The sequence below is a fragment of the Amblyomma americanum genome, chromosome 1 (assembly GCF_052857255.1).
Source record: "Amblyomma americanum isolate KBUSLIRL-KWMA chromosome 1, ASM5285725v1, whole genome shotgun sequence".
Classification (NCBI taxonomy): Eukaryota; Metazoa; Arthropoda; class Arachnida; order Ixodida; family Ixodidae; genus Amblyomma; species Amblyomma americanum.
Window position 1 is genome coordinate 452354113 of NC_135497.1, and position 23918 is coordinate 452378030.

Here is a 23918-nt window from a genome sequence, read left to right on the forward strand (position 1 = left end):
TGTAACCGGTCTATCCTCCTTCGATAAATTTTGTACCACGTGCTTTGCTGTGAATTTTTCCGTCATCCTTGTTCCTATCTGTTTTATTGCTTCATCCCCTTCTAGTCGAATACCCTCATCTGTAACAGTAAACCTTTGTTCTAGCCTAGTCTTATTACTCATTGCATTTAGATGTTTCCAGAATTTTTGGGCTGCTTTTCTATCCTTTTTATTTACTTTTGACATCCATTGGGCACCCTTCTAATTCTCTCATTAATCATATAGGATGCGTCCCTTCTACACTTTATGAAGGTATCCCATTTTCTGTCTACTTCGGATTTTGGTTCCCCCTTCTTCTTGGAATATCTGTGTTCCCTGGACGCTTCCTGGCGCTTCTCTTTTGCCCTCTTGACCTCCTCATCCCACCAACTCTTGGGTTTGCATCTTTTCGCTTTTAGCTTTACTCGCACCTTAGCTAGCTCTAGCTCCAGTAATTGAGTTAATTTGGTATAAGTCCATTCTGTTTCACTATCCTCAAAAATTACTTTATCGATTTGTTTGGCTGCTGCTCCCAATTGCTTTTCTGAGTAAAAATTCCCCCCTGATTGTTCATCTCGCTTCAGTCCTACATTGCTTTTTCTTCTGAAGCTCAACTTGATACGCTTGTGGTCACTACCTAGACTTCTGGAACCATCTTCATCTATGTTCATTACCCCTAATCTGTTATACATCCTCTGTGACATTAGTGCATAATCTATCGTCGAGTGCAGACTCCCCGCCTCCCATGTTATGAGCCCTTCACACTTCTCGGTGCTGTTGCATACAACTAAATCATGCCTGTCACACATGTCCTGCAGCATGCTTCCTGTCGAATCCGTGTACCGATCCAGGTCTTCTATGTGTGCGTTCATGTCGCCTAATATAGTTATCTCGCCCTGTCCTCCTAGCTCATCAATGTCGCTTGCAATACATTCTAACATTTTCCTGTTTTCCTCTTTGGCATTAGCCCCTGTCCACAGGTATACAAAGCCAAGGAGTGTTTGCTTGCCTGCCACTGTTCCTTTTAGCCATAAATGTTCCTTGCATCCCAGTCTAACCCTTTGAAAATTCATACTTTTATGAATGAATGCCCCAATTCCACCTCCCTTTCTGCTGCCCTCTGTTCTATTGCAATATTCCCATGCGTAGTCTGGTTTACAGGGTGGTTGCTCCATGTCTCTAAGATGTGTTTCCACTAAACCATATACCAGTAATTCCTCCTGCCTTAACTGTTCTTTTATTTCCTCCCATTTCAGTGTATTCCTGCCACCTTGCATGTTAATGAAACCTATATCTGAATTGACTTGGCCCTGGCGCTTGCGTCTCTTTCTTCCCCTATGGTTCCATTGTCCCTTTTATCTTAATTCTTCCTTCTCTACACTGGTTCCTTCAGAGCTCTGGGTCCCCCCAAAAAAGCTGTTGCCTGGCGACCTATCCTACTACCCACCTTCTTGCCAGTGGCACCACTGTAGCTTGGATGCCATCCTGTGCAAAAGGGTGGGGCCTAACCTCGTACACTTCCCTGTTGACTTCCATCACCCCGTATCTTAGTCGTCGACTCAATAGCCTAATTACACGGTTAAGGGGTCATCTCGCAGCGCCGCCATAGGGCGGGTACGCGCTCTACGGCGGGCAGAAAAGACGCTTCAGGCATGTTCTTCAGGGGGCATTGCATAACCACGTAGGGCGGTCGACAGACGTTGTCGTGTCAGGTGTCATGTGGTATACCGCGACAGTTCTGAACGTGCTGCTTACAATTGATGCAACAAAATTTTGCATATATGCATATTCCAGTCGTGCATATTATAGAAGTATTCACTCTCACTGAAATATTAGGGTTACGAAGCACGAAAAGATGTCAGTCAGCTAATCGCTCATAAACACTGCTGTTAATTTGTCTACACGCATGCTACCTGCTGAAGCAAGAGTAAGCGGTGACACGGGACTTTCTGTCAGTCAGCGAAGATTCCCTGTCGCAGCCTTGAAGTCCCCTGCACGAAAATGCAGGGAGCAAACAACGCTCCATTTTGTCGGCAACCAATTATCCGAACGTTGCAATGCGTCAGTCCACCGTTATCTGGCTGCACGGTCGTTCGAAAACCTGTCGCGCAGTATTGAAAAAATAATCCCCATTCATACCCATTCGATTCTTTCCCGTGCAGAACCACGGCGCCTATTTTCACCGCAGCACTATTGAAGAAATATTCACTCACCGGTGGAACGAAACCTCCGACGTAACTATTTCTGTGCAGCTCCTGCACCAGGGCACGCAGCACTTCGTGATGCGGCGCCCGCCTGAGCGCGTTCAAAGTGTTTCCTAACGGTAGTTTCGGTAGATGGTTTCAGTTTTCCTGCACTCGTGCGCGCATGCGCGCTCATAGAAATCACTGCACGCCATCACGTGATGTCACGGGGAGGGTACTGACTCTTCTTTTTGTATGCTTTTTGCTTTTTATGACTAGGCTTCGAGCGTCTCAACGGATGCTTCCTCCAGAGTTTTTTTCCTGCATGGTTTAGGCTAACCGCACAAAGGTGATGACGGTGTTGCATGTTTCGAGTGCACGTTTGTACTTTTGTTCAACGTAACAAAAAACGGTCATGTTGCTGTTTGTTAACTTTTTGTTGCTGCTGCAAGAATTGACATGTCATGAACTGTGCCTAAAGTTCTTTGCACGAACAGCTGAATGATATGATTAGGACTGAAGTAACACGCGCTGACCGATCGAGCCGTGCGTGAAGGCAAGATGTTTCTCAACTACAGTACGTGGCTTCCTTGTGCATAGGAACCAGCACCGGAGTTTGCGGAAAAGGCCGTGGCATTGTTCTGCTGATTGTTATATATCACAAATCTTCGAATTGCCTGTGCAAGGTCTACACGACGCTGCCGTGTGCAAGTAGCTGCCAGGTTATTCCAGCCAGCTCCAGCAAGCAGTGGGGCAAACCTTTCTAGACAGTTTGCCCGTTGCCCGGCATGTTGCCCATTTGGCGATGCGAACAGCGAGACAAAAGGCATGGCTTCTCTTAATTGCAGCATTCATGGCTGGGGAAGCAGAGGAGCTTCGTTTGCTTTTTGTGAACAAGACACGCCGTGAGGTGGACGTCATCTGTCTCAACTACGAGGTTCGGGGAGTCAAGTACAGGAGCCTGAGTCCAAATCAAGTAAGTGCCAAGACGCAAATATGGTGCGTTCATATGCAGGTTGCTCAGGTGTGGTGGCGGACGCTAGGTAACTTTGAATTGTATGAAAGTAATAGTGAGATTGGGATCAAGTAAAGATGGTATCTCCATGTCTCATCTTACTGATGCTTTCATTTATTCAGTAGTGCAGATTCAAAAAAAGTTTTTGCTCATTGTAGTTCAGGGCCTTGCAGATGGAGTACTGGAAGAGTGCGAGAAATTGGACAGTAAGTGTACGTCGTGTATTTTTGCAAGCCATAAGTCGCCCAATTAGCAGTGCTACCTGTTTTACTGAAAGCCTGCGGAAATGCATTTCCTTGATGTCCCAAATGCCATTGCTCTAGTTGGCTTGTGGTTGTGTGATTATTCAGCGCTTTGCATAAAAAGGAAACGTTCTCTGGTCTGTGACCTATGTGTACTAATGGCATTGTGGAAATACATGAACAATGTGTGGGGGCTGTGAAGCTTTCCCTTTCTCGGGGAAAACTTGGGTGATTTACCTCCACCATGGTGTCCTGATGCTTTTTTTTTTCCATGATTGGTACTCTTTTGAGGTGTTAATGGCTGCGATCTTGAGTGCAGTGAGGCCACTCATTCGATGTTTTGGATTGGGGCAGTGTCAAAGAAGTGCCACACTTTGCAGCTTCTGCACATGTGTTTGCAATGTTCAGATACAGCTTTTGTCTAAAGTAGACCTCAGGAGCTCTTGTGTGTAGTGGGGCTCTTGTGGCATCCTTAATTAGAAGTTCTGTATTTAGGAGGGCGAGTGTACCTCCCACTTTCAAGAGATTTGGAACACTGGCGATGCCTAACGAGCCAGACAGCATGGCCCAGAAGCAAACCCCTTGGTTTCTGTACTTTTGACAAAGGCTCCTTTGACATGGAGCAGCTAATTTTGGAGGCTGCCACTGGCTACCTGTGCCAGAATGGCTCCTCCCTGTGTGACCAACTGAAGAGGGCTGACCTTGTGGTTGTAGTGAGCACAATGAGCTCCTGAGTTCTGTGATGCTAGTGAATGGTGGCCAGGTGTTCACTGGAAAACTAAAGAATTTTCGCTGAAGTCTCAGCCAGTTCCTGTTACTTTTCAATGTCTGTGCTGGCAATAGAGAAGAGTAAAAAAAAAAGACAAACCACAATGAATCACTACGCAGCTGCACAGATAGTTTGCATGTGATGTCATGGCCACAATCTGGGTGTCGACGATAGCTGCCAGGAAAAGTGTACGTTGGTGCAGATGGGGATAAACGGATTGGCAGAAAGACCGGTATTAGCTGCTCTTTCATGTGTCATATATTGCATGATGTTGGTGCTAACTATGTGCAGAGTTTAATGAATATTACCACAAGTCTGGAGAGGGGCCGCAACTGGTGGTTGAATGCCGGGACCATGCCAGCGATTGAACGTGAATAAAAACTGGATTTTCAGAAATAAAGTATGTTGAAGGTTTCAAAAATAGTACTTGAAGCTTTGTTTTAGACAGTGAAAAACCAAAGACTTCATAAATTTTGTCTGAATTAAAATGAATGCTTTCGTGTAGACTGTTTTTGCTATGCTGAGCCGCTGTGGTGGCTGAGCGGTTATGGTGCTTGGTTGCTGACATGAAAGACGCAGGTTCAATCCCGGCTTTGGTGGTCACTTTTCAGTGGAGGCGAAAAGCTAGAGGCCCGCGCAATGTCAATACATGTTAAAGAACTCCAGGTGGTTGAAATTATCCAGAGCAGTCCGCTATGGTGACCCTCATAGCCTGAGTCTCTTTTTCATGTTACATCCCATGAAAGCAAACATTTTTGCTACGTTCTATTGATGTTCAATGATCTAAAGGGACATTGAGTTTCAGTGTCTAAAAGGGACCACCTCTGCTATGCTTCCTTTCATAAGTGTTTCAAGCTCATGACTGGGCTTGTGAGGGATCTTAATATGATCTGTTATATTTTGGCCACTGCATTGTTTATGTGAAGTACTTTGAGGCTGTATGCAAGTTCTCTGTATCTGTCAGGCTCACTGTGTACTCTGCACGAATATGTGCTAGATCTTCTAAAAACTATTCTTGGAAACAGTGGCCTGAGCCATATAGACCACAGCATTTTTTCCTCTCAACAAATGTTCTCAAAGAAATATTGGATGGGTTGACGGGAGTCTACCTTCCAAGGCAAAGATTCTTCCAGGAGTCCACTTGGGCCATCAAGAGCAGAGGTGCTTTGGGACTGTGCAGAGTATGTGTTCAGTACAAAATGAGAAATGAGATAATTTATTTGGTAAGGCTCTTTAAATACATTGGAGTCATTAGTAGTGCAGATACAGTTTGGAGGGCAGATTTGATGTTTAGTGTTGGTCTATCAAAAAAAAAAGTTTGCAAGGCAGAGTACAGTGTTCAAAGAGCAGTACTGAATTAGTTGTTTGCATGTTGCTTATATGGCTGCTTCTTCCATATGTGCAAGACCTGTACGCAAGGAGGAACACTAGCCTGTTTGGCACATGTTAGAACAGTGTTAGAGGTTGATGGTCAGTAATAAGGAAAAAGGATCACTGTGACAGATAGCATGAAAATTTTCTCTGGCAGATAGTTTTCATTCATGTGAAATCGCGTGCTTTTTTCTGTCTGTGCTTGAAACTGCTACGAGCTCCTTTTTGCTGTCATCTTAGTTGGTGATGTTGAGATAATATGTAAGAGATTAACTTGGCTGCAAGACTGCAGCTTGAGTGGAAAATTCCAGTCAGCCAGGCCTTTTGTGTAGGTGATTATTTTCACTGCTACCTAGTTTTAGTTCTGATGCATACTGTTGCTGCTGGCACTGCTTGGAGCGGTTGGTCACCATAGATGGTGATGTGTATTGTTGCTGTTCCAGGCTATGCATGTGGACATTTGTGAACCACCTGTGGATCTTTCGCGACTCGTGACCGCCTGGTAGTGCATCACAAGGAAGTGTTCTAACCACCTGTGCCTTCAGGCTTTGGCCCCGGTGGACGACTTCAGTTTAGACGCTTGGTGGTGTCCATCACCCCTCCTGGTACGGACCTCTTGGCCTCCATGCTTTGGAGGGTCTCTCGGACAGGTTTGAGTGGCAGAATGAACAACTGGCAGATGTGTCGGGGTGACAGTGCAGGTAATTTTGTAGGGTTGACTGTGGCCAACATGACGAAACTGAGCTAGGCAGATAGCTTCAGTTGCATTTAATGCCACCAGAAACCGCATTAACACCACACTTGATGTCATGTGGAAAGGGGCAAATAACTGACTGAATGAAGAATATGATTGCATGTAAAAAGCACTGAATGTGATTCAGCTCATGGAATAAAACAAGCGAGTGTCCCATTACCATGGATGGTAGTAGTAGTAGTAGTAGAAGAAACATTTATTGAGAATTTTCTGCACCGGGTGGTGTCCTTATGTCAGGACTCCAGTGGTCATGGCTGTTTCTCTTGCCTGGGACACCAGAGGTCTCTTCGATTTGGCTGCACTTTCTGCGCCGGTTCAAGGAGTGCAGCACTTTTGCATTCGTTTTGCCAGTGGAGCGTGCACCTGCTGCACTTTCGTCTTCGTTATGCAAAAGTCAGAATAGTGCAGCACGAGTTCTTGGCTGGCTTGCACTCTCCCGAGTGGAAGGGCAGCTCTAGTGCAGTAATATAGCGGCGCCCATGTGTAGGTCGGAGAAGTGAACAAGATATGACTGTAGTCTTTAAATGAAACAATGACAGTTCGCTCAGTTCTCCCTTGAACGGAAGAGGTGAGGAACTGTTCATGGCGTCATAATTGTAAACCTAAGCGGTCAGGTCGAGCCTCATGGGCAGCATTTTAGCGCATATTCGTAAATCTTCTGCATGTATACGTGCAGCACCTTCCTTTTTTATATGAAACGAATATTAATTAAATTTCTTGGGGTTGGTTCATGGCGACACTCCTTGGGATTTCCTGCTTGAAAAATTCTTAACATGGTTCGGGATTGTGGCGGCACGCGGTTGGCTCTAATTTGGTAGCGACGCCAAGGCTAGCAGACAATCAGGCCTGCACTCGACCATTCGTTTGTTTTGGAAGCAGCCACTGCCAAGCTGCACTTGAACTGACTCTGCACTCTGGCGGCATCGGCGCAGAACTCCAAGGATCTAGTGCAGCGAGTGCAGCCAAATCAAAGAGACCTCAGGTTGCGCTGGATCGTCGGGTCAGAGCTGGACAGAGAGGCCTCCCACTGCTCCTTCGTGCATAGTGTGTTTGTAGGTTGTCTGGTTTTTTGCCAATGCAGCTCCACATGACGTGGTATGCTGTGGGTGTCTCGTCGCAACACGGGCATGCGTCATTGTAGTGTTCAGGGAATATTATGCTGTATTTATGAAAATTTGGGACGGCGTTGGTTTCGAGCTGCCTCCAGTCCCTAGCCCCCTATGCTTTCAGCTACTTGTGTGGTGGGGCTGGAGTTGACACATTGATCGAAACTGTTGTAATCTGGTGTTATAGGCCGTAGGTATTGGTGTCATGTCTAGTTGGGCGTCGTGTGTGTGTGTGTGTAGCCTGATCGGTTTGCAGATCCTCGAGCTATGCTCTCCACGACGTCGTTGCCCTCGAGTCCTGAGTGCGCTGGTATCCAGGTGATTTGTTGGTTGAGCGATGGGTCAGAGGAGGTGCTACAGTTTGTTAGTTTATGCAGCCTCTTATGTATTCGTCCTTCTAAGAGGAGCCGACATCCCACCAGTGAGTCGGTGATTATGTGTAGTTCTCGGTTTGTGGCATCCCCGTGCTGAATGGCTAGTGCAATCGCTGCGGCTTCTGCCTCGGTGACTGTGCATTCCGTGAGTGTCATGCTCATGATTTCTAGGAGATTAACGTTTACTATGGCCGCCACTGGTGTAGCCCTTGACTTGTTTGGGTGCATAGCTGAGTCTACGTAGACTGCCTTAGCGCTCCGTACCCCTTTTCGGTGGATATAGTCTATCTGGGCTTTTCTTCTGCCTTCCCCTGTGTGGATGGCATATTCTTTGGTATTGGGGCTACATGTACCCGCACCCTGTGTTCTGGCGATAGATTCACTCTGGATTGAATAAGCTGTAGGTCTGCAAGGTAGCCTACTTTTGTTAATATGTCCCTGCCTGTCTCTGTTCTGACAAGGCGCTCTCTCTGAGATAGTAGGATGGGTGTCTGTATATCTTCGAAGGTGTTATGAACGTTTAGGGCTTCCAGCTTGTCGTCTGTGGTGTAGGGTCGTAGACCCAAAGCGTTCTTGTATGCTGTCCCGATTAGCAGGATTGTTGCGCTAAGCCAGAGTGCTGCTGATCTTGACTTGCAGTAATGCACGCTTGGACTACATTGCAAGTTCAGGGGTGTCCTCTTGGGTGCATATCATTTGCTGGCAAGAGTTACATCTAACTTGGGAAAATCTGTTTTTGGGCATGTGCACTGTCCGTGCAAGTTTCTCGTCGTTTTCGCCATGACATGAGTGAAAGAAAGAAAGCCTCCTGAGGTTTTATTGTTTTCACTTGTTTAGTTGTTCCACCCACTGTGGTGGCTCTGTGTGTTTGGCATTTGGTTGGTGATCCCAGGTCATGGGTTCGGTCCTGGCCACAGCATCTGTACTTCAATGGAGGCAAAATACAAAAATGCTCGTGCTGTATGATGCCCGTGCATGTTAAGGAATTCCAGGTGGTTTAAATTAATCCGGAGCACTCCACAATGGCATCCCTCATATCCCATTTGGCGCCCGAGAGGTTAAACCCTGAAATTTGCAATTTTTCTGTTCCGTTTGTATGAGGTACATGATGGTGCATTTGTATTGGCTTAGTGTTGTGGCTGTTCAAGAGTATTGTGAATTTTATTGAAACTTGCACTTGGGGATCCTTGTCTTAGTTATTGCAGGTATAATTTGCACACTTTTTCGTCAAAATTTGTTAATGGGATATCTGGGGAAACTGCCCCCTTCCTGTATCTTTTTTGGTTTTGAAATAGGTTAAAAGGTGCCATGGGTCTCTAAATGAAGTTTCAAAAATGTTGTCTTTGTTGTTTGAAGATTTATGTGGATTTGAGATTTTATACAATAGCTGTTTCTTACCGGTACTCACAGAAATGTGAAGGCTAAAGAAAAGGGTTCTTCTTAGGTTGAGGACAACACAGTGAGCCATGGAAAGAACGATGATAGGTGTAACGTGAAGAGACCAAAAGTGGGCACGGTGGGTGAGGGAACAAATGCGGGTTAATGACATTCAAGTCGAAATATCAAGAGGAAGAAATGGGCTTGGGCAGGCTATGTAATTGCAAAGGCAAGGTAAGCGCTGGTTCTTAAGGGTAACTGAGTGGATTCCAACAAAAGGCAAGTGTAGCAGGGGTCGGCAGAAAGTTAGGTGGGCAGATGAGATTAAGAAGTTTGCGGGGACACGGTGGCTGCAGCTGGCAAAGGACAGGGTTAATTGAAGAAACGTGGCAGATGCCTTTGCCCTGCAGTGGCCGTAGTCCAGCTGATGACGATGACGATGCATGTCGGGAGAAAGGTTGTTCAGATGAAAGGGAACTGGTAGGGAACGCTCTTAAAAAAAGGAGAGTAGGCAGCCACTGGCTGTATGACTTGTAGTGAAGCAAGATCAGTGTTTTTTTTTTTTTTTTTTGCTAAGAATAGGCAATTGCATCAGGCACAAGAAACCTATCCTAGTCCTCGCTGAGTGCCCATGCATGCGTTTCTTAATGTGGAGGGCCTCTGCAGTTTTGCACTTCCCTCTCCTTACAGTAATAACATGGCTGAAAGGGGGTGTGCACTTAAGTAGTTTTAAGTCTGAGACAAAAATTATTTGTGAGACTATCCCATCTGTTTCTCCATGTTGTGCACTGCATACTTGGTCATTGAAAATCTTTTTGAGTGCAGAGTTGCCCTTTTTTGATGCAGTGTACTCACTGAAGGAGAAATGCTTCCAAGAGATTCGTCGGTGCATTGTGTCTCCGGAGGCCATCCACCAGACAGAGATCCCCCAGTCGTTGCAGAAGGAGTACCTTCTCTACCTGCAGCAGGAGTGAACACTTGGCATGCTGCGGTGTAGTCCCTGTGCCAGTGCTTGTACTTGCAGAGGAAGAGAGTGGTCTCATTGTGCCTTGAGTGAAGATTAGGTCATCCTACAAGATTCAAGAGTGCACATGGGACCTGTTCACTTTCAAGGACTGCAGTAAATAAGACTGTTGACATAGTTTAGACAAAATTTTAAGTGGGCAGCAGTGGGTTTGTCTTTGCAAGGCCTTAAGGCTGGGCGTTTAAAAGCGCTGCCGTTCTCTGGATTCTGCATGAGAACGTGGAGAAAGCAGGACCAAACACGTACTCAGTATGAGGCACCCTCTTGTGGCTTGGTTGGGGGGCAACATTTTCACACGATGCCTTGATGCAGGGGTGTGCTTGGCACACTCCTAATAGGTGTGCTAAGCACATTTCTTGTGTGTTGAGCATGCCAAATGTCTATGGTTTGCACAAATGGCATGGAGTGTCCGTGAATTTCGAAGCTGATTTGCGTATATCCCTGAAAATTACCATTTGCAAAATGGCGTCCATGTTGCTTTTTTGATCAGCAACGAGGAGAAAAGCTGGCCATGGCCATAAAACTACTTAGTGCAGCGAGACTCAGGTACAACCTGGCTGGTTATTACTGTATTTTCCTTTTCTAGCACTTGTAGTGATCCTTGTAGGCAAACCAGTGTGCCGTGTAGAAATGGTGAGCATCCACTTGACAGCCATAGCCACGCTATGGCCTTCAGGTGGATGCCCACCATTTAGATTTTGTGAAAGAAGTGTGCTTTGTGCAGTGTTTAATGCAGGGGCCCAGTATTTACCTTGTAATCAAATAATGGCACCAGCAAAGAGTTTGTGTGCAGTATAGCACCACACTTGAGTTCCTTCAAATGCTTGCATTGGTTGCTTGTCTAGCACATTTGTCTTATTTTATTCGGTTTGCTGCGCTGTGATTTTTGGGCATGTTGGGCTTTCGTTGCATGAATGTGCAAAGCTAAAGAACAGGGAGCAAGGGAGAAAGCAAACGTGAAAGAGCCATGTGTCAGGTTTTTCTTTCAAACATTTCTTAATTACATTTTCATGCTTTATTACATTTTCACTTTGGATTTATGCATTGTTTTAGCTGCAATACAGGTTTTTGTAGTGGCTTAAATGTGATTTGTGCTTATAGCTGCGAGACGAAAACAAAAGTAGAGGTGCTGCTCGCTGAACGCACATGAAGGGCACAATCAACCCATTTAACAGGTACATGATGAAAAGGGGGTGCAGGGTTTTTTTTTTACGATTATGACATGAGTTTGCATCACTGCATGGTGCCTTCAGATTCTGTTTGGCTAGAATTGGCTCTTATGTCTTGTAATGGGTATTCCAGATTCAAGGATAGCACTGGGTAAATTTTTGGCTGGGAAGGTTTTCTGATATGAGGCCCGAACTATATCTGTTTACTCTAAGGACAAACAAGAGTTTTATTGGCATTTAATCCAACTCCAGATGCTGCCTTACAGAGCCGTTTTCTGGAGATAAGACATCTTCCTGTAGATTTGTCACAGATGGCATTTATGTGAGGCGGCAGCTATCTTCAAGTATAGCTGCCAAGTGCAATATTGACTGTACTTTGTGTAGATACTAGCGGGTCTTTATTTACAGGCCAGGTACTGGTGTTTGTTGCCGCGTTCAATTCCATGCCACACATTTTACTATAAAGAGTGTAATAGAGTCAAGTTTGACGTGAGGACTGGTGAAACTCTAGAAGAGAGTGATCTGGTACTCTCTAGTACTTTTGTTCGCTGTGCAATCTCGCAAATGGACACATTTGAGCTGACAATACAGCAAATAGGTGTCGTATATATCAGGTATGCAAACTTTCTTTCATTTATCAAAGGTTTACCACACAGAGCGATGCCACCTCACACCCACTATCCAGCCTTCCTTCCATTTTTCAAAGCGTGCTGCTCTTTTGGGGTGCCATCATATACCTTGTATTTTACTTGCTTAGTTGTCAGAAATCTCTTGCTCTTTAAGCGAGTCTTTGGAAGAGCCAGGGGTCGCATAGATGCATATCCAGAAGTGCTGTGCTGGAGCTGCCTCATGCGCGGCCTTGGAGCTGACAAAAATGAGGGTGGTGACCGATGCATACACCAGAGAGGTGCCCTTTCATATCATAGATGGCCGAATGAGGTGCATGTTGGGTGGCGAGAAATATGTCTTGATAGGCAGGCCTCGGAACTAGAAATGGTTTGGTGTACTGCCTGCAGTTTGTTGGTTTTAACTGGTACGGCTGCCTTATTGTACTGTGATCCTCTTTCCTTGCAGACAAGAAGGAAAATTATTTCCAAGTTTCGTGCCAACTACAACTTACTGTGGATAAGATTGCAGTTCCATTTGAGCAGAGTTTATCGACTTCACTTTCTGAGTCGAGTATTGCAATTCTGGGAGTCTTTATTGTCGCTGGTTATCAGGAACTTCTGAGCTTCCATGTGTAGATGCTATTGGTCCTACCTTTTGACAGTGTTTATCATCTCAAGTCGTTTATCGAATGTTAGGGGCATTGCCATTTGCTGCAAAGTGCCACTGTATTCTGCCCATGTCCTGTATTTTGTGCTCTTGCTACTTTGAATTAGGTTGAACAGAGTCTGATTCAGCGTTGTTTACTTTGAAACATCCTCGACTTCTGTTGTTAAATTCAAGCGACATTGAAACCTGATTTGCATCCTTGACTCTTCAATTGCATCTGTTTTATAAATCACCCCCTTTGTTGCTGTTTTTTTTTTTAGGGTTTTTTAAATGTCTGTTATAGTCCTTTGGTGTCCTCGATGACAAACATTCTTTGCTGGAGATTTGCAAGACTTGATCCTTCTTGTTTTAGTTTTGAAGGTCGGTCAGTGTTTTTTGTTTCCTTTTGCCATCTCAGGAATAGTTCCCAGTGTTGGAATGATGTTCCATATAGGGCCTGGAGGTAGTTCCACATCTCTGGAGCTTAGCAACAAGGCACTGTGACCATTGTTCAGGCCACAGTGCTGTCACAAATCGAAGAGACTGAATAGGCACTGTGACCATTGTTCAGGCCACAGTGCTGTCACAAATCGAAGAGACTGAATATTCTTTTCTGGCATGTGCAAACAGAAAGATTATCCATTCTCACTTGATGCTTCTAAGTCTACCAAAAGGTGTGGCGTGGTGGCTGAAATGTCCTGTAGACATTCCGATTAGCCTGCAGAATAGCTAGATGGGCGAGTTGGTAATACATTGTTAAGCAACAGCACAAAAGACTTAGACATAAGGGAGACATGCACAGAACAAGCACTAGCATTCCATACATGTTTTGAGCTGTTGCTTATCAATCAATACCCGTGTGACTCTGTGCTTGACTCTTGTTTTGTTTATTTTTGTTTCTTTATTTTTTTATTATTTTTTCAGGCTTAGCTTCTTTGTTTGTCTTCAATATGCATTGAGCCCAGCAAAGCTTTGCTGGCCTGAGCTCCGTCTCGCTTTCATTTACGTTTATTTTATTTAATCTGAAAGGGCCTATAAAACTATAAAAAGGGGAAAAGGGTGAATTCAGCAATGAACATTTCATCATCATCATCGGCCTTTTTACACCCACTGCAGGGCAAAAGCCTCTCTCATGTCTCTCCAATTAACCCTGTCTTTTGCAGCATCATCCACCCTTTGCCTGCAAACTTTATCTCATCCGCCCATATAACCTCCTGCCGCCCTCTGCTACGCTTGCCTTTTCTTGGAATCCACTCTGTTACCCTTAAGGACCAGCGGTTATCTTGTATTCACATTACATGCCCTGCCCAAGCCCATTTCTTCCTCTTGATTTTGACTAGGATGTCATTAACCCGTGCTTGTTCCCTCACCCACTCTGCCTGCTTCCGGTCTCTTAACGTTACACCTATCATTTTTCTTTCCATGGCTCGCTGCGTTGTCCTTAACTTCAGCTGATCTGTTTTCGTTAGCCTCCACGTTTCTGCCCCGTAGGTGAGTACCGGTAAGATGCAGCTGTTGTACACTTTTCTCTTCAGGGAAGTTGGTAAACTGCCATTCATGATCTGAGAGAACCTGCCATATGCGCTCCACCCCATGCGCTCCACCCCATTCTTATCCTTCTAGTTATTTCCCTATCATGATCCGAATCAGCTGTCACTACCTGCCCTAAGTACTTTACCACTTCCAGGCATTCACTGCCAATTGTGAACTGCTGTTGCCTTGCTAGACTGTTGAACATCACTTTGGTTTTCTGCATGTTAATTTGAGACCCAGCATTCTGCTCTGTCTAACTCATTGATCATGATTTGCAGTTCACCCCGTGAGTGACTCAGCAAGGCAATGTCATCAGCGAATCGCAGATTATTTAGGTATTCTCCATTTACTCTTATTCCCAACTGTTCCCAATTCAGGCCTCTGAATACCTCCTGTAAAGAGGCGGTGAATAGCATTGGCGAGATCATGTCTTCTTGCCTGACGCCTTTTCTCATTGGAATTTTATTGCTGACTTTATGGAGGACTATGGTAGCTGTGCATTTGCTATATATATTTTCCAGTATTTTGACATAAGGCTCTTCTACACTCTGATTACGCAGTGCCTGTATGACTGCTGAGGATTCCACTGAATCGAATGCTTTCTCGTAATCAATGAAGGCTATATATAGAGGTTGGTTATATTCTGCGCATTTTTCTATCGCCTGATTGATAGTGTGAATATGATCTATTGTGGAATATCCTTTACGAGTCTAAGGTTGCCCTGACTCTATTTGCGATTACCTTAGTAAATACCTTGTAAGTAACAGATAGTAAGCTGATCGGTCTATAATTTTTCATGTCCTTGGCGTCTCCATTCTTGTGAATTAAGATAATGTTGGCATTCTTCCAAGCTTCTGGTACGGTTGAGGTCATAAGGTATTGCATATACAGGGTGGCTAGTTTTTCTAGAACGATCTCCCCTCGATCCTTCAACAGATCTGCTGTTACCTGATCCTCCCCAGCTGCTTTTCCCCTTTGCATTGCTCCTAAGGATTTCTTGCTCTTTCGTTACTGGCAGGATGACACATTGCTCTGCGCTACTGTTTCTCTCATTAACGCTATGATTACATTGGCTACTGTACAGATTTGCGTAGAACTTTTCGGCTACTCTTCAGATGAACATTTATCCTAAATTAACCGAGGTGGCCGAGTGATTGTGTCGGTGGGCTGCTGTCCCAAAAGACTCTGGTTCGATCTCTGGAGTGGCGGTCGCATTTCAGTGGAGGTGAAATGCTAGAGGACCATGTACTGTGCGATGTCAGCGCACGTTGAGAAACCTCATGTGGTTGAAGTTATTTGGAGCCCTCCACTATGATGTCCCTCATAGCCGTACTCACTTTGGGATGTTGAGCCCCTTAAACCAAACCAATTTATCGTAAATTAGCATGCAGTTGTGAGTAGGCTTGTGAGACAATTTCTTCTGCAGTTGTTTCGTGGTAACAATTCTCTGTTTTGTTTATGTGTGTGTGTGTTTGATAATGGACACGGGAGAGCTTACTTGACAGTGCAAGTGCAACCAATGACCGCGTATTGTTGCACAAGTCGCAACTTTCTACTGATCCGTTGTCCTTGAGAAAGAGTTCTGTTTGGAGCAGACTTGTGACATCGTACTACTGTTGTCTCATGCTGGTGGTGTTGCTCATCAGTGGCAATATTTAACCTTTGACTTGGCCACTATGTCTACCCACTTCTCTCATTGCTGCTGAGCTCTTTGTTAGCTGAGTTGCTGCCATAAGCTGCATACCATCATTGACGAAAATTATCGCTTTTGTTTCAAAATTGAGACGTTAAACATGGTGTCATGGTTCTGCGTTTACTCATTTGTGGCTGCTGAGCAAAGTTAGCAGTGATAAGGAGGAGCTCCACGTTTCGTTGAAAATATTTTAGTTTACGGGGGTTTAACATCCCAAAGTGACTCGGGCTGTGAGGAAAGCTGCAGTGAAGGGCTCCGGAAATTTCAACCACCCCGCATGGCACGGGCCTCTGGGATATTGCCTCCATCTAAATTCGACCGCCGGGGCCGGGATGGAACCCGCATCTTTCGGGCCAGCAGCAGAGCACCATAACCACTGAGCCACTGCGGCAGCTCGTTTCATTGAAAATGTTTATAATCAAGGTGCACTTGTACATTGGAGAGGAGATGTGCAAAAACGAAGGTAACTGACACAAACTTGGAACTAAAGGTACAAAATAGAAAACACAAGTGCATTCCAAGCAAATGTCAGAACCAGACACGACGGAATTGATGTATAAAAAAAATTATTGACTCAAACAGAAAAAAAAAAAACAATGCATAAGGGAAATAGTTCTTTATTTCTAACACAGGCTTCGTTATCTCACTTTGCAGTGACAGAATACCTCTGTGAGAATTTCCAGGTTAATGCAGGAAAGCAGCTGGACCAGTGCAGCGGAATCTTGAACATGAGAAGCCAGCTGACAACACATCCGCAGTGACGACCGTGCATGCTATTGAGACTTATTTCCATGGAACGGAGCAGCCTGTTGGCTCACCTTTACACCTGTTGTCACATGCTAGTACACGGGTGAAAACCCATGTCAGTGCCACTTTTGAAGGTGTGCAAGCAGAAATATTTGAAATCCTATAAAGTGAAAAAAAGATTGAAATCCGATAAAGTGAAAGAGCACGCTTTTCCACAAAGCTCAGATGCCTTTTAGCAGTGTTAAATTTGACAAGCATTGCCAGCTGAGCTGTGTCAGTGGTTCACTTGGCCACCTTCCTCTTGTGTCGACAAGCTCCTTGTTAAAAATATCTATGCATATTTATCATACAAGGGCACACAGGTGCTGTTTAAATATTTTCTGCCCACAGGACATTAGCCAGCTGAACCTCACACGTGCATGGCTGAAATATAAATTGTGACGTGTGGCTGACACTGCTTGTTGTTCCACTGGGGCAGTGCTTGTTGGGTTAATTTAAACTATTGCTTTTACGAACAAAGCTGACCTGTTTAAACTCTGCATGTGTGCCTGGTGCATACATTTAGAGGGAAAAAACAGAGTGCCTTACTGTTCTTACAGCAAGTTAGTTTTGTGGGAAAACATTATTTGGCTCTGGTAAATGAATTCGCATATAATGCCAAGAGAGCTGTTGCATTTTATAATGTATAAAATGCATTGTATGGTTACCTTTTGACCTTAGTGTAGTCTCTTGACGTCTGGAGTGCTGTGTCTGTCCAACCATTAGAGTACATAGCACCACCTGTGTAAAGGTCAGTCTACCCCTTCTCTGCACCTGTGCTCATCTGGTGCACAGTTGCTACTGCACGAGGTGCCAAATGTCGTCAACACTTCTTGTACAGCTAGCGGTGTACTATAGGATTTTAGGCACACATATGAGATGATAGCCTCCAAGAATGCATGGGCTTCTGTGGGAGCTCCGTGAAAAGGAGTGCAACAAGAAGGTACCCTGCAGCATAAAGGATTAGCCTGCAAGCTGTTTTTGTAATGCCCTTTGCATGTGGGTGCTCTAGTGGCATTAGTGGGGAGTGCAAGTAGGCACAGAACCGTAGCCGGAATCTGGTGTGGCATGGTTTGTGTGTCCGATTCAGGAGCTCTCTTAATTTTTATTGAGAAAGATAGAAAAGGGATAACCATGCTATTCTTCCATTTCTTTCCTTCTCACTTTCTAAAAAATCGGCATTTTTTGTGTGTCACTGTTCATGTTTGTAACGTTTTCTGAAAATTCTATAATCCTGTTAACGCAGTTTCACTGTTTAATAATCAGGATTGTAGTGTTGCCAAACTTTGGTGGCATTTCAACATGTGTACTCACTTCTTCTCACTGTTATCAATGCAAGACTGCACATTCATGTCAGCTTTCACATCCATAGCACTTGCTGTGCTGGCCACTGCTCTCAGATGTTTAGCCTTTTACCGGTTACAGCAAGCCTTTCACTTGTTGCAGCTTACACAATTGCAGTTTTAAAAACCCAACTCAGAAGTTCAAGTTATTGTCATCTGCCATTTTATGTCTGTTGCTGTGTGGCATCATGATGGATCATTTATGTGTATGTGTATTGCACTTGCTGGTAGAAAATTTTCTCTTGTGTTTTGTCAGTTCACAATTTTGTCATACATCATGCCTCTGCAGTTTGACTCACATTAGCATTGAGACTTTGCGGTGTGTTTGTATCTTTACCGCTGGGGAAACTAACTGTGGGGCCATGCATCTTTTCGGTATAGCAGCCTTGAGTTAATGTCATGGAGTAAGTGGCCATTACTTTGAGTTGAGAAATACTGCCATGCTACTTTATCTGCATACATGCACTTTCGTCAACTTAGTCTGTGGCTTTAACAAAAACTAAGTGCTTCTTAATGCCCTTCTGAAGCCGTTACTTGGCTGTGAACTGATGCGATAGGCTGAACGCAACTGCATTTTTGTGTCAGCTGTTATGCCACTAAGCATAACAGCGTAAGGAAAGCATGGTACTGATTGATTGCTTTTTTCTTGTTTGCAGGAGCTCCAGAGCATCTAGGTGTCTCAGACATGCTGACCGTTCATTTTTTCCTTGTTGGGAGAGTGTGTAAATGGTTCTTGCAGCTTAGTCATTAACTCTGTTGCACTCAAACTTTCCAGAAATGGGCTAGTTTGGTTGTGAGTCATGTTTATGTGTGAAACTGGCATTTTATTGAGACTCAAAGTACAGTGTTAAGGAAGTTAAAACGCACTGACGCACACACATTTGAAATCTAATGTGTGGTCTGATTCTGGTATTCACGTCTGCATGAGTTAAGTTACTCTGCATGCGCTGCTGTTTTATAGGGTAGAAAAACTGCTGCGAATCAACGTTGCATAGTATCATGCTTTCAAGAAGGAAGTGGTTGAAATGGTGTGTGCTACATGTGTTCTGCCATCAATCTTTTTATGGTCAGTAGTCCTTACATTCTGAAATAGCACAGACTAGCTGTTTATGCTGTAAAGTCTCGCTAGGCATTAATTCAAATATACTCCTGTTGTACAAAGGAACCATTCCTCTCTGCTACCAAATGCATTTCGGTCACCGCTACCACCCTGTTAGGTCCCTTAGTACCACTTTCATTGTAGCTAACTAATCTGCCCTTCAAATCCATTCAAGGCTGCTAAATTATGGTTGTTGAATTTGTGAAGATATTAGTACCACTGCTTCTATTGTCTTTTTTTTTGTAGCGCTTAACTGCTTTCCTCTTTCATTTTGCAGGTCATCATTGGCAAGCCAAATAACACAAGCTGTCACTGGAAGAATCAAGATAACTTCTCCCAGCATTCTGATCCCCAATAACTTATTACTGATAGCTGTAGAGTAGTGGAAACAATGATCTCGATGCCTAATGTCTGTGCACACTGTGTGCTGCATGAGGCCGTGTCCCCTTACGCCATTTCTTACACTTGAATGATGAGCTTTGTGAACAATGCTGTGTGCAATATTGTGTCTGAGTATGCAGAAAACGGCATGAGTGTACACCAATATTTATGATCATTTGGCACAGCACAGTGGTTCTCCATGTTTATTCACCAAATGCAAAAGGCTTTAGTAGAAAGACGCATGCAGAGGAATAAGTAGCCATTTGGCGGTCTGTACCTTTTGTGTATCATCTTTGAGCTTGTTTCTTGTGCTGCAGGGGCTGCAGTTTCTGCAAATGTCTTTTCTTGTTATATTGTGGTGGTTTTACTGCCTTCCAGCTTAATTCTTTGCCGTTTTTTCCTATTGTGCTTTAGTTTGGCATTAATGATAAACCTCGCCCATAAACGTAGTAACTGTACATTTTCCTGAATCCACTTTTGTTTTGCAAACTAGTGGGAACCGAAGCATGTTCCTTCTGTGCATTTTATTGCATTTGGTTGTACTGAGTAGTCTGTTTTGTTGTGGTTCAGCATCAGCAACTGATGTTTATAGTTGATCATGTACATAACATTGGCACCACCATAACACTGTCTGTTGCTTTAGGTTTGTAGTTTCCACCCTCAGATATTCTAACCCACCTTTAGGCATTTGATGAATTGCACAATAAGCAGGGTGCATCAAGAGAAAGTGTTGCCGTCTGATTTAATTTTTCTTATTCTCTTCAAAAATGTATTTCAGTGCTGTGTGCTCATATATGTCAGCTGTCATGTATTCATTGCAATCCAAGGTGGTAGAATGAACCCTGAGCCAACATCCTTAGGTGCTCTTTAGTTTTGTTGCAGAGCTGTGGGATGAAAATATTTCCGAAAGGTTCCTTTAATGCTGCCTGCTTTTTGGTACTATCGCATAATGCTCATGAGAGCACGAGACCTGAGCCCCTAGAAAGTGCAGTTTTGTTCCAAAACAGTTCTTGAGTCAGCCTAATGAATTTGGCACTACATGTTTAAGGTGCAGGTGAGGTGATGTCTGATAATTAAGATCCTGTGCCTTACTAAAAATACCCCGCCTTTCAGTTGCAGGCTTGGGAAGCGTGAACGAGCATGGTGGACCTCCTGGAGGAAATTTACGTTGGCAGGGACATGACCTCGGCAGCAAGATGCGACACGAGTGCAGCTCCTGCGGCAAAAGTTTCGTTTCAAGAAGCAAGCTGTTGGAACACTTCCGCACCCACTCTGGTGAACGCCCATACCGTTGTGATTACTGTAACTGTGACTTTGCGAAAAAGGGAACCGTTGTAGCACACATTCGTACACACACAGGTGACCGTCCTTACCAATGCACTTTTTGTAACAGCAGTTTCACACAGCAGACCAATTTGATTACGCACATCCGCACCCACACAGGTGACCGGCCTTACAAGTGCGATTACTGTGGAAAACGTTTTGCGCATAGAAGTGTGCTTGTCGATCACATACGTACCCACACGCAGGAGAAGCCATACGTGTGCTCGATGTGCCCCATGGCCTTTGCACAGTACTCAACCCGAGCGAGACATATGAGAGCGCACATTGGTGAAAGACTTTTTCAGTGCGACCTCTGCCCTATGCGTTATAAAGAAAAGCACCACTTAAAAGGCCACAAAGAGAGAGAGCACAAAAGTGCCACAACTCCTCCATGACCTTGTTGCAGTTGTGTGACGACCGTTCTCTATCCTTTAAGTGTATTCATGAACTATTAAAAAATGGTTGGTACATGTGAATGTATGTATAAGTTAGGTTTTTAAATATTGGTTCTTGTTCTAGAGTATAGAATGTTGTGAAATACTGATAAGTGGCTGCAGGTATTGTCTTGATTTGAGCAGAGGCCTCCCTAGATTTTTAAAAATATCGCATCGTTTCAAAATGTTAAATCACCTGTTGAGAAGCGGGCAGCAGATTCCTTTATGTTTCAAGTTTTTTTCGTCTGACGTATCTGAAGGGTCTCTGGAGCTACAGGCATACTCGTGAATAGGGTGCATATTTGTGTTTGCTGGTGTTTCTACTCCTCTAATGTGCTAGTCTGTTTCCTTGTACTGTGCAATCCACTTATTTAATTGAGAAAATCGAAAAATCCGATCGTTACAACCAATTGTTATATCTGGACTGGCAAAAAAATGCCAAAAGGACACACCAACATTACGCCAGCGGAGAGACCAATGAGGGGCGTTCGTGAGCGTCAGTGCAGCCACCTCTTGGCTCCCACGGAAGGCCTGCTTCACGGAGCGTGGCCTCCCTAGATTTTTAAGAATATCACATCGTTTCAAAATGTATACACACCTGTTGAGAAGCAGGCAACACATGTTTTTATGTGTTAAGTTTTTTTTTATGTGTCAAACAGATGTTTGCTGGTGTTCCTACTCTTGTGTGATATTCTGTTTCCTTGTACTGTGCAATCGACTTATAAAAATATTGACAAAATCGAAAAATCCGATCGTTACAACCAATTGTTATATCTAGACTGGCAAAAAAAATGCCAAAAGAACACACCCACATTTCCCACGTATTCCCCCATGCATGTAGCCACTGCCGCAGACTTTTCTGTTCAGGGCACACAGTGTCTTGGCGCTCTGCCAAGTTTGCCGAGCATGCCACACCTGCCAGAGCTCCTGTCAAAAAATGAGCACGTGATGTGACGTTATCGGCGCACATCAGTGTGACAAGCTGCCAAGGCCTACACTGCGTGCCCAGCTTAAGAAGACACAAATGGACGGAAACTGCGTTTACACGAGGAAGCATCGTGCAGCAGCGCCGGCGGCCAAGGAAGCTCTTCCCTCCTCCCTATAGCGATTACGATGGTGACAGCGCTCTGTTCCCAAGGGCACACTGTCACTGATGCATACTTGTTGCATGTGCTTCCAGACACCCTTAGAGCATGTGGGGGTGGTGGTTTCAGTCTCGGAGATGCCCTCCACTCAGTGTGGCAAGCTCGGCCAGAAGCCAGCCACCAAGTGACAAAGGGGGGGCGGTCATCTAACATTACACCTATCATTTTTCTTCCCATAGCTCGCTGCGTTGTTCTTAACTTAAAGGTGCACTGAAGAGGATTCTGAGCTCATCTTTTTGCCACGAGAACTCTTATCTGCATGCTCCAGACATTCTTAGCAACTTCGAATTGTTGTCCTGTGCAGACAACTTCCCTGTTAAATCAAATTAAGCTTCCCGGCTGCCGCCTTTATTTTAACTCTCCTACGAGGATGGGAGGAGTTAAGCAACGCGTGGTGTGCCTCTCAGCCAATCGCGTGGTGGCTTGCCACTCTGCCATCGGCGGACTGATACACAAAACAGAGTCCACGCTTAATTTTCTTTTCGTGGTCGTAATTAGCGGCTATGTTCTCTGCGACTGAAACTATTCGTGAAAACCTAAAGAACAAAATAAAAGCGAAATCGGCTGGCTGAAAGGTCCTCCACGCATTGGTTGACTCCTCCTCCTTTCGTGGGCGACTTCAAGAAAAGGTCGGGATCCAGGACTTTTTATTTGATTCAGTGGAGAAATCTGTCGCAGACGACAATAATCCGAGGTTTCTAAGAGTGCTCGGAGAGTGTAGGTCGAGTTCCCGCGGTAAAGGGATGAGCTCAGAATCCTTTTTAGTGCACCTTTAAGCTGAACCATTTTAGTTAGCCTCCGTGTTTCTGCCCCACAGGTGAGTACTGTTAAGATACAGCTGATGTATACCTTTCTCCTCAGGGATATTGGTAAACTCTCATTCATTTTTTGAGCAAACCTGCCATATGCGCTTCACCCCATACTTATTCTAGTTAATTCCCTCTCATGATCTGGATCAGCGGGCACTACCAGCCCTAAGTACACTATTTCCTTACCACTTTCAGCATGTTGCTACCAGTCGTGAACTGCTGTTTCCTTGTGAGGCTGTTGATTAGTTTTGTGCGTGTTAATTTTTAGACCCACCGTTCTGCTCTGCCTAAGTCATTGATCATGCTATGCAGTTCATCTCCTGAGTGACTTATGTGATCAGCGAATCTTGGATTACTTGGGTATTCTCCATTGGCACTTATACCCACCTGTTCTCGACGCAGGCCTCGGAATTTCTGCAAACGGGCAATGAATAGCACTGGCGAGGTTGTCTCCCTGCCCAACGCCCTTATCGGAATTTAATTACTGGCGAGGTTGTCTCCCTGCCCAACGCCCTTATCGGAATTTAATTGGTGACTTTATGGGGGACAGCAGTAGCTATGCAGTCGCTACAGGTATCTCCGTATTTTCAGACTTCCACACCCTAATTCCGCAATTCCACCAAGTCAAATGCTTTCTCGTAATCAATGAAGCTTAGGCTATTGTAATCTGCATATTTATCGTCTGATTGAGAGTGAATATGGTCTATTGTTGAGTG

The 23918-nt window shown here is 44.6% G+C and overlaps 2 long non-coding RNA genes across 7 annotated transcripts in view; both read left to right on the forward strand.

Annotated features, from left to right (window-relative positions):
• The window catches only part of LOC144115972 (uncharacterized), a 73413-nt gene extending 61396 nt beyond the window's left edge, over positions 1 to 12017 (forward strand). The window contains exon 5 of the long non-coding RNA XR_013311632.1: positions 10582 to 12017. This is a non-coding gene — a long non-coding RNA (uncharacterized LOC144115972). The remainder of the gene's footprint in view (positions 1 to 10581) is intronic.
• The window catches only part of LOC144115975 (uncharacterized), a 38559-nt gene extending 26542 nt beyond the window's left edge, over positions 1 to 12017 (forward strand). For 4 of the 6 annotated variants that reach the window (XR_013311638.1, XR_013311637.1, XR_013311635.1 and 1 more), the window contains exons 2-4: positions 3050 to 3177; positions 6042 to 6203; positions 10056 to 12017. This is a non-coding gene — a long non-coding RNA (uncharacterized LOC144115975). The other 2 variants (XR_013311636.1, XR_013311633.1) reach the window with 2 other exon arrangements.
• Positions 12018 to 23918: the final 11901 nt, after the last annotated feature.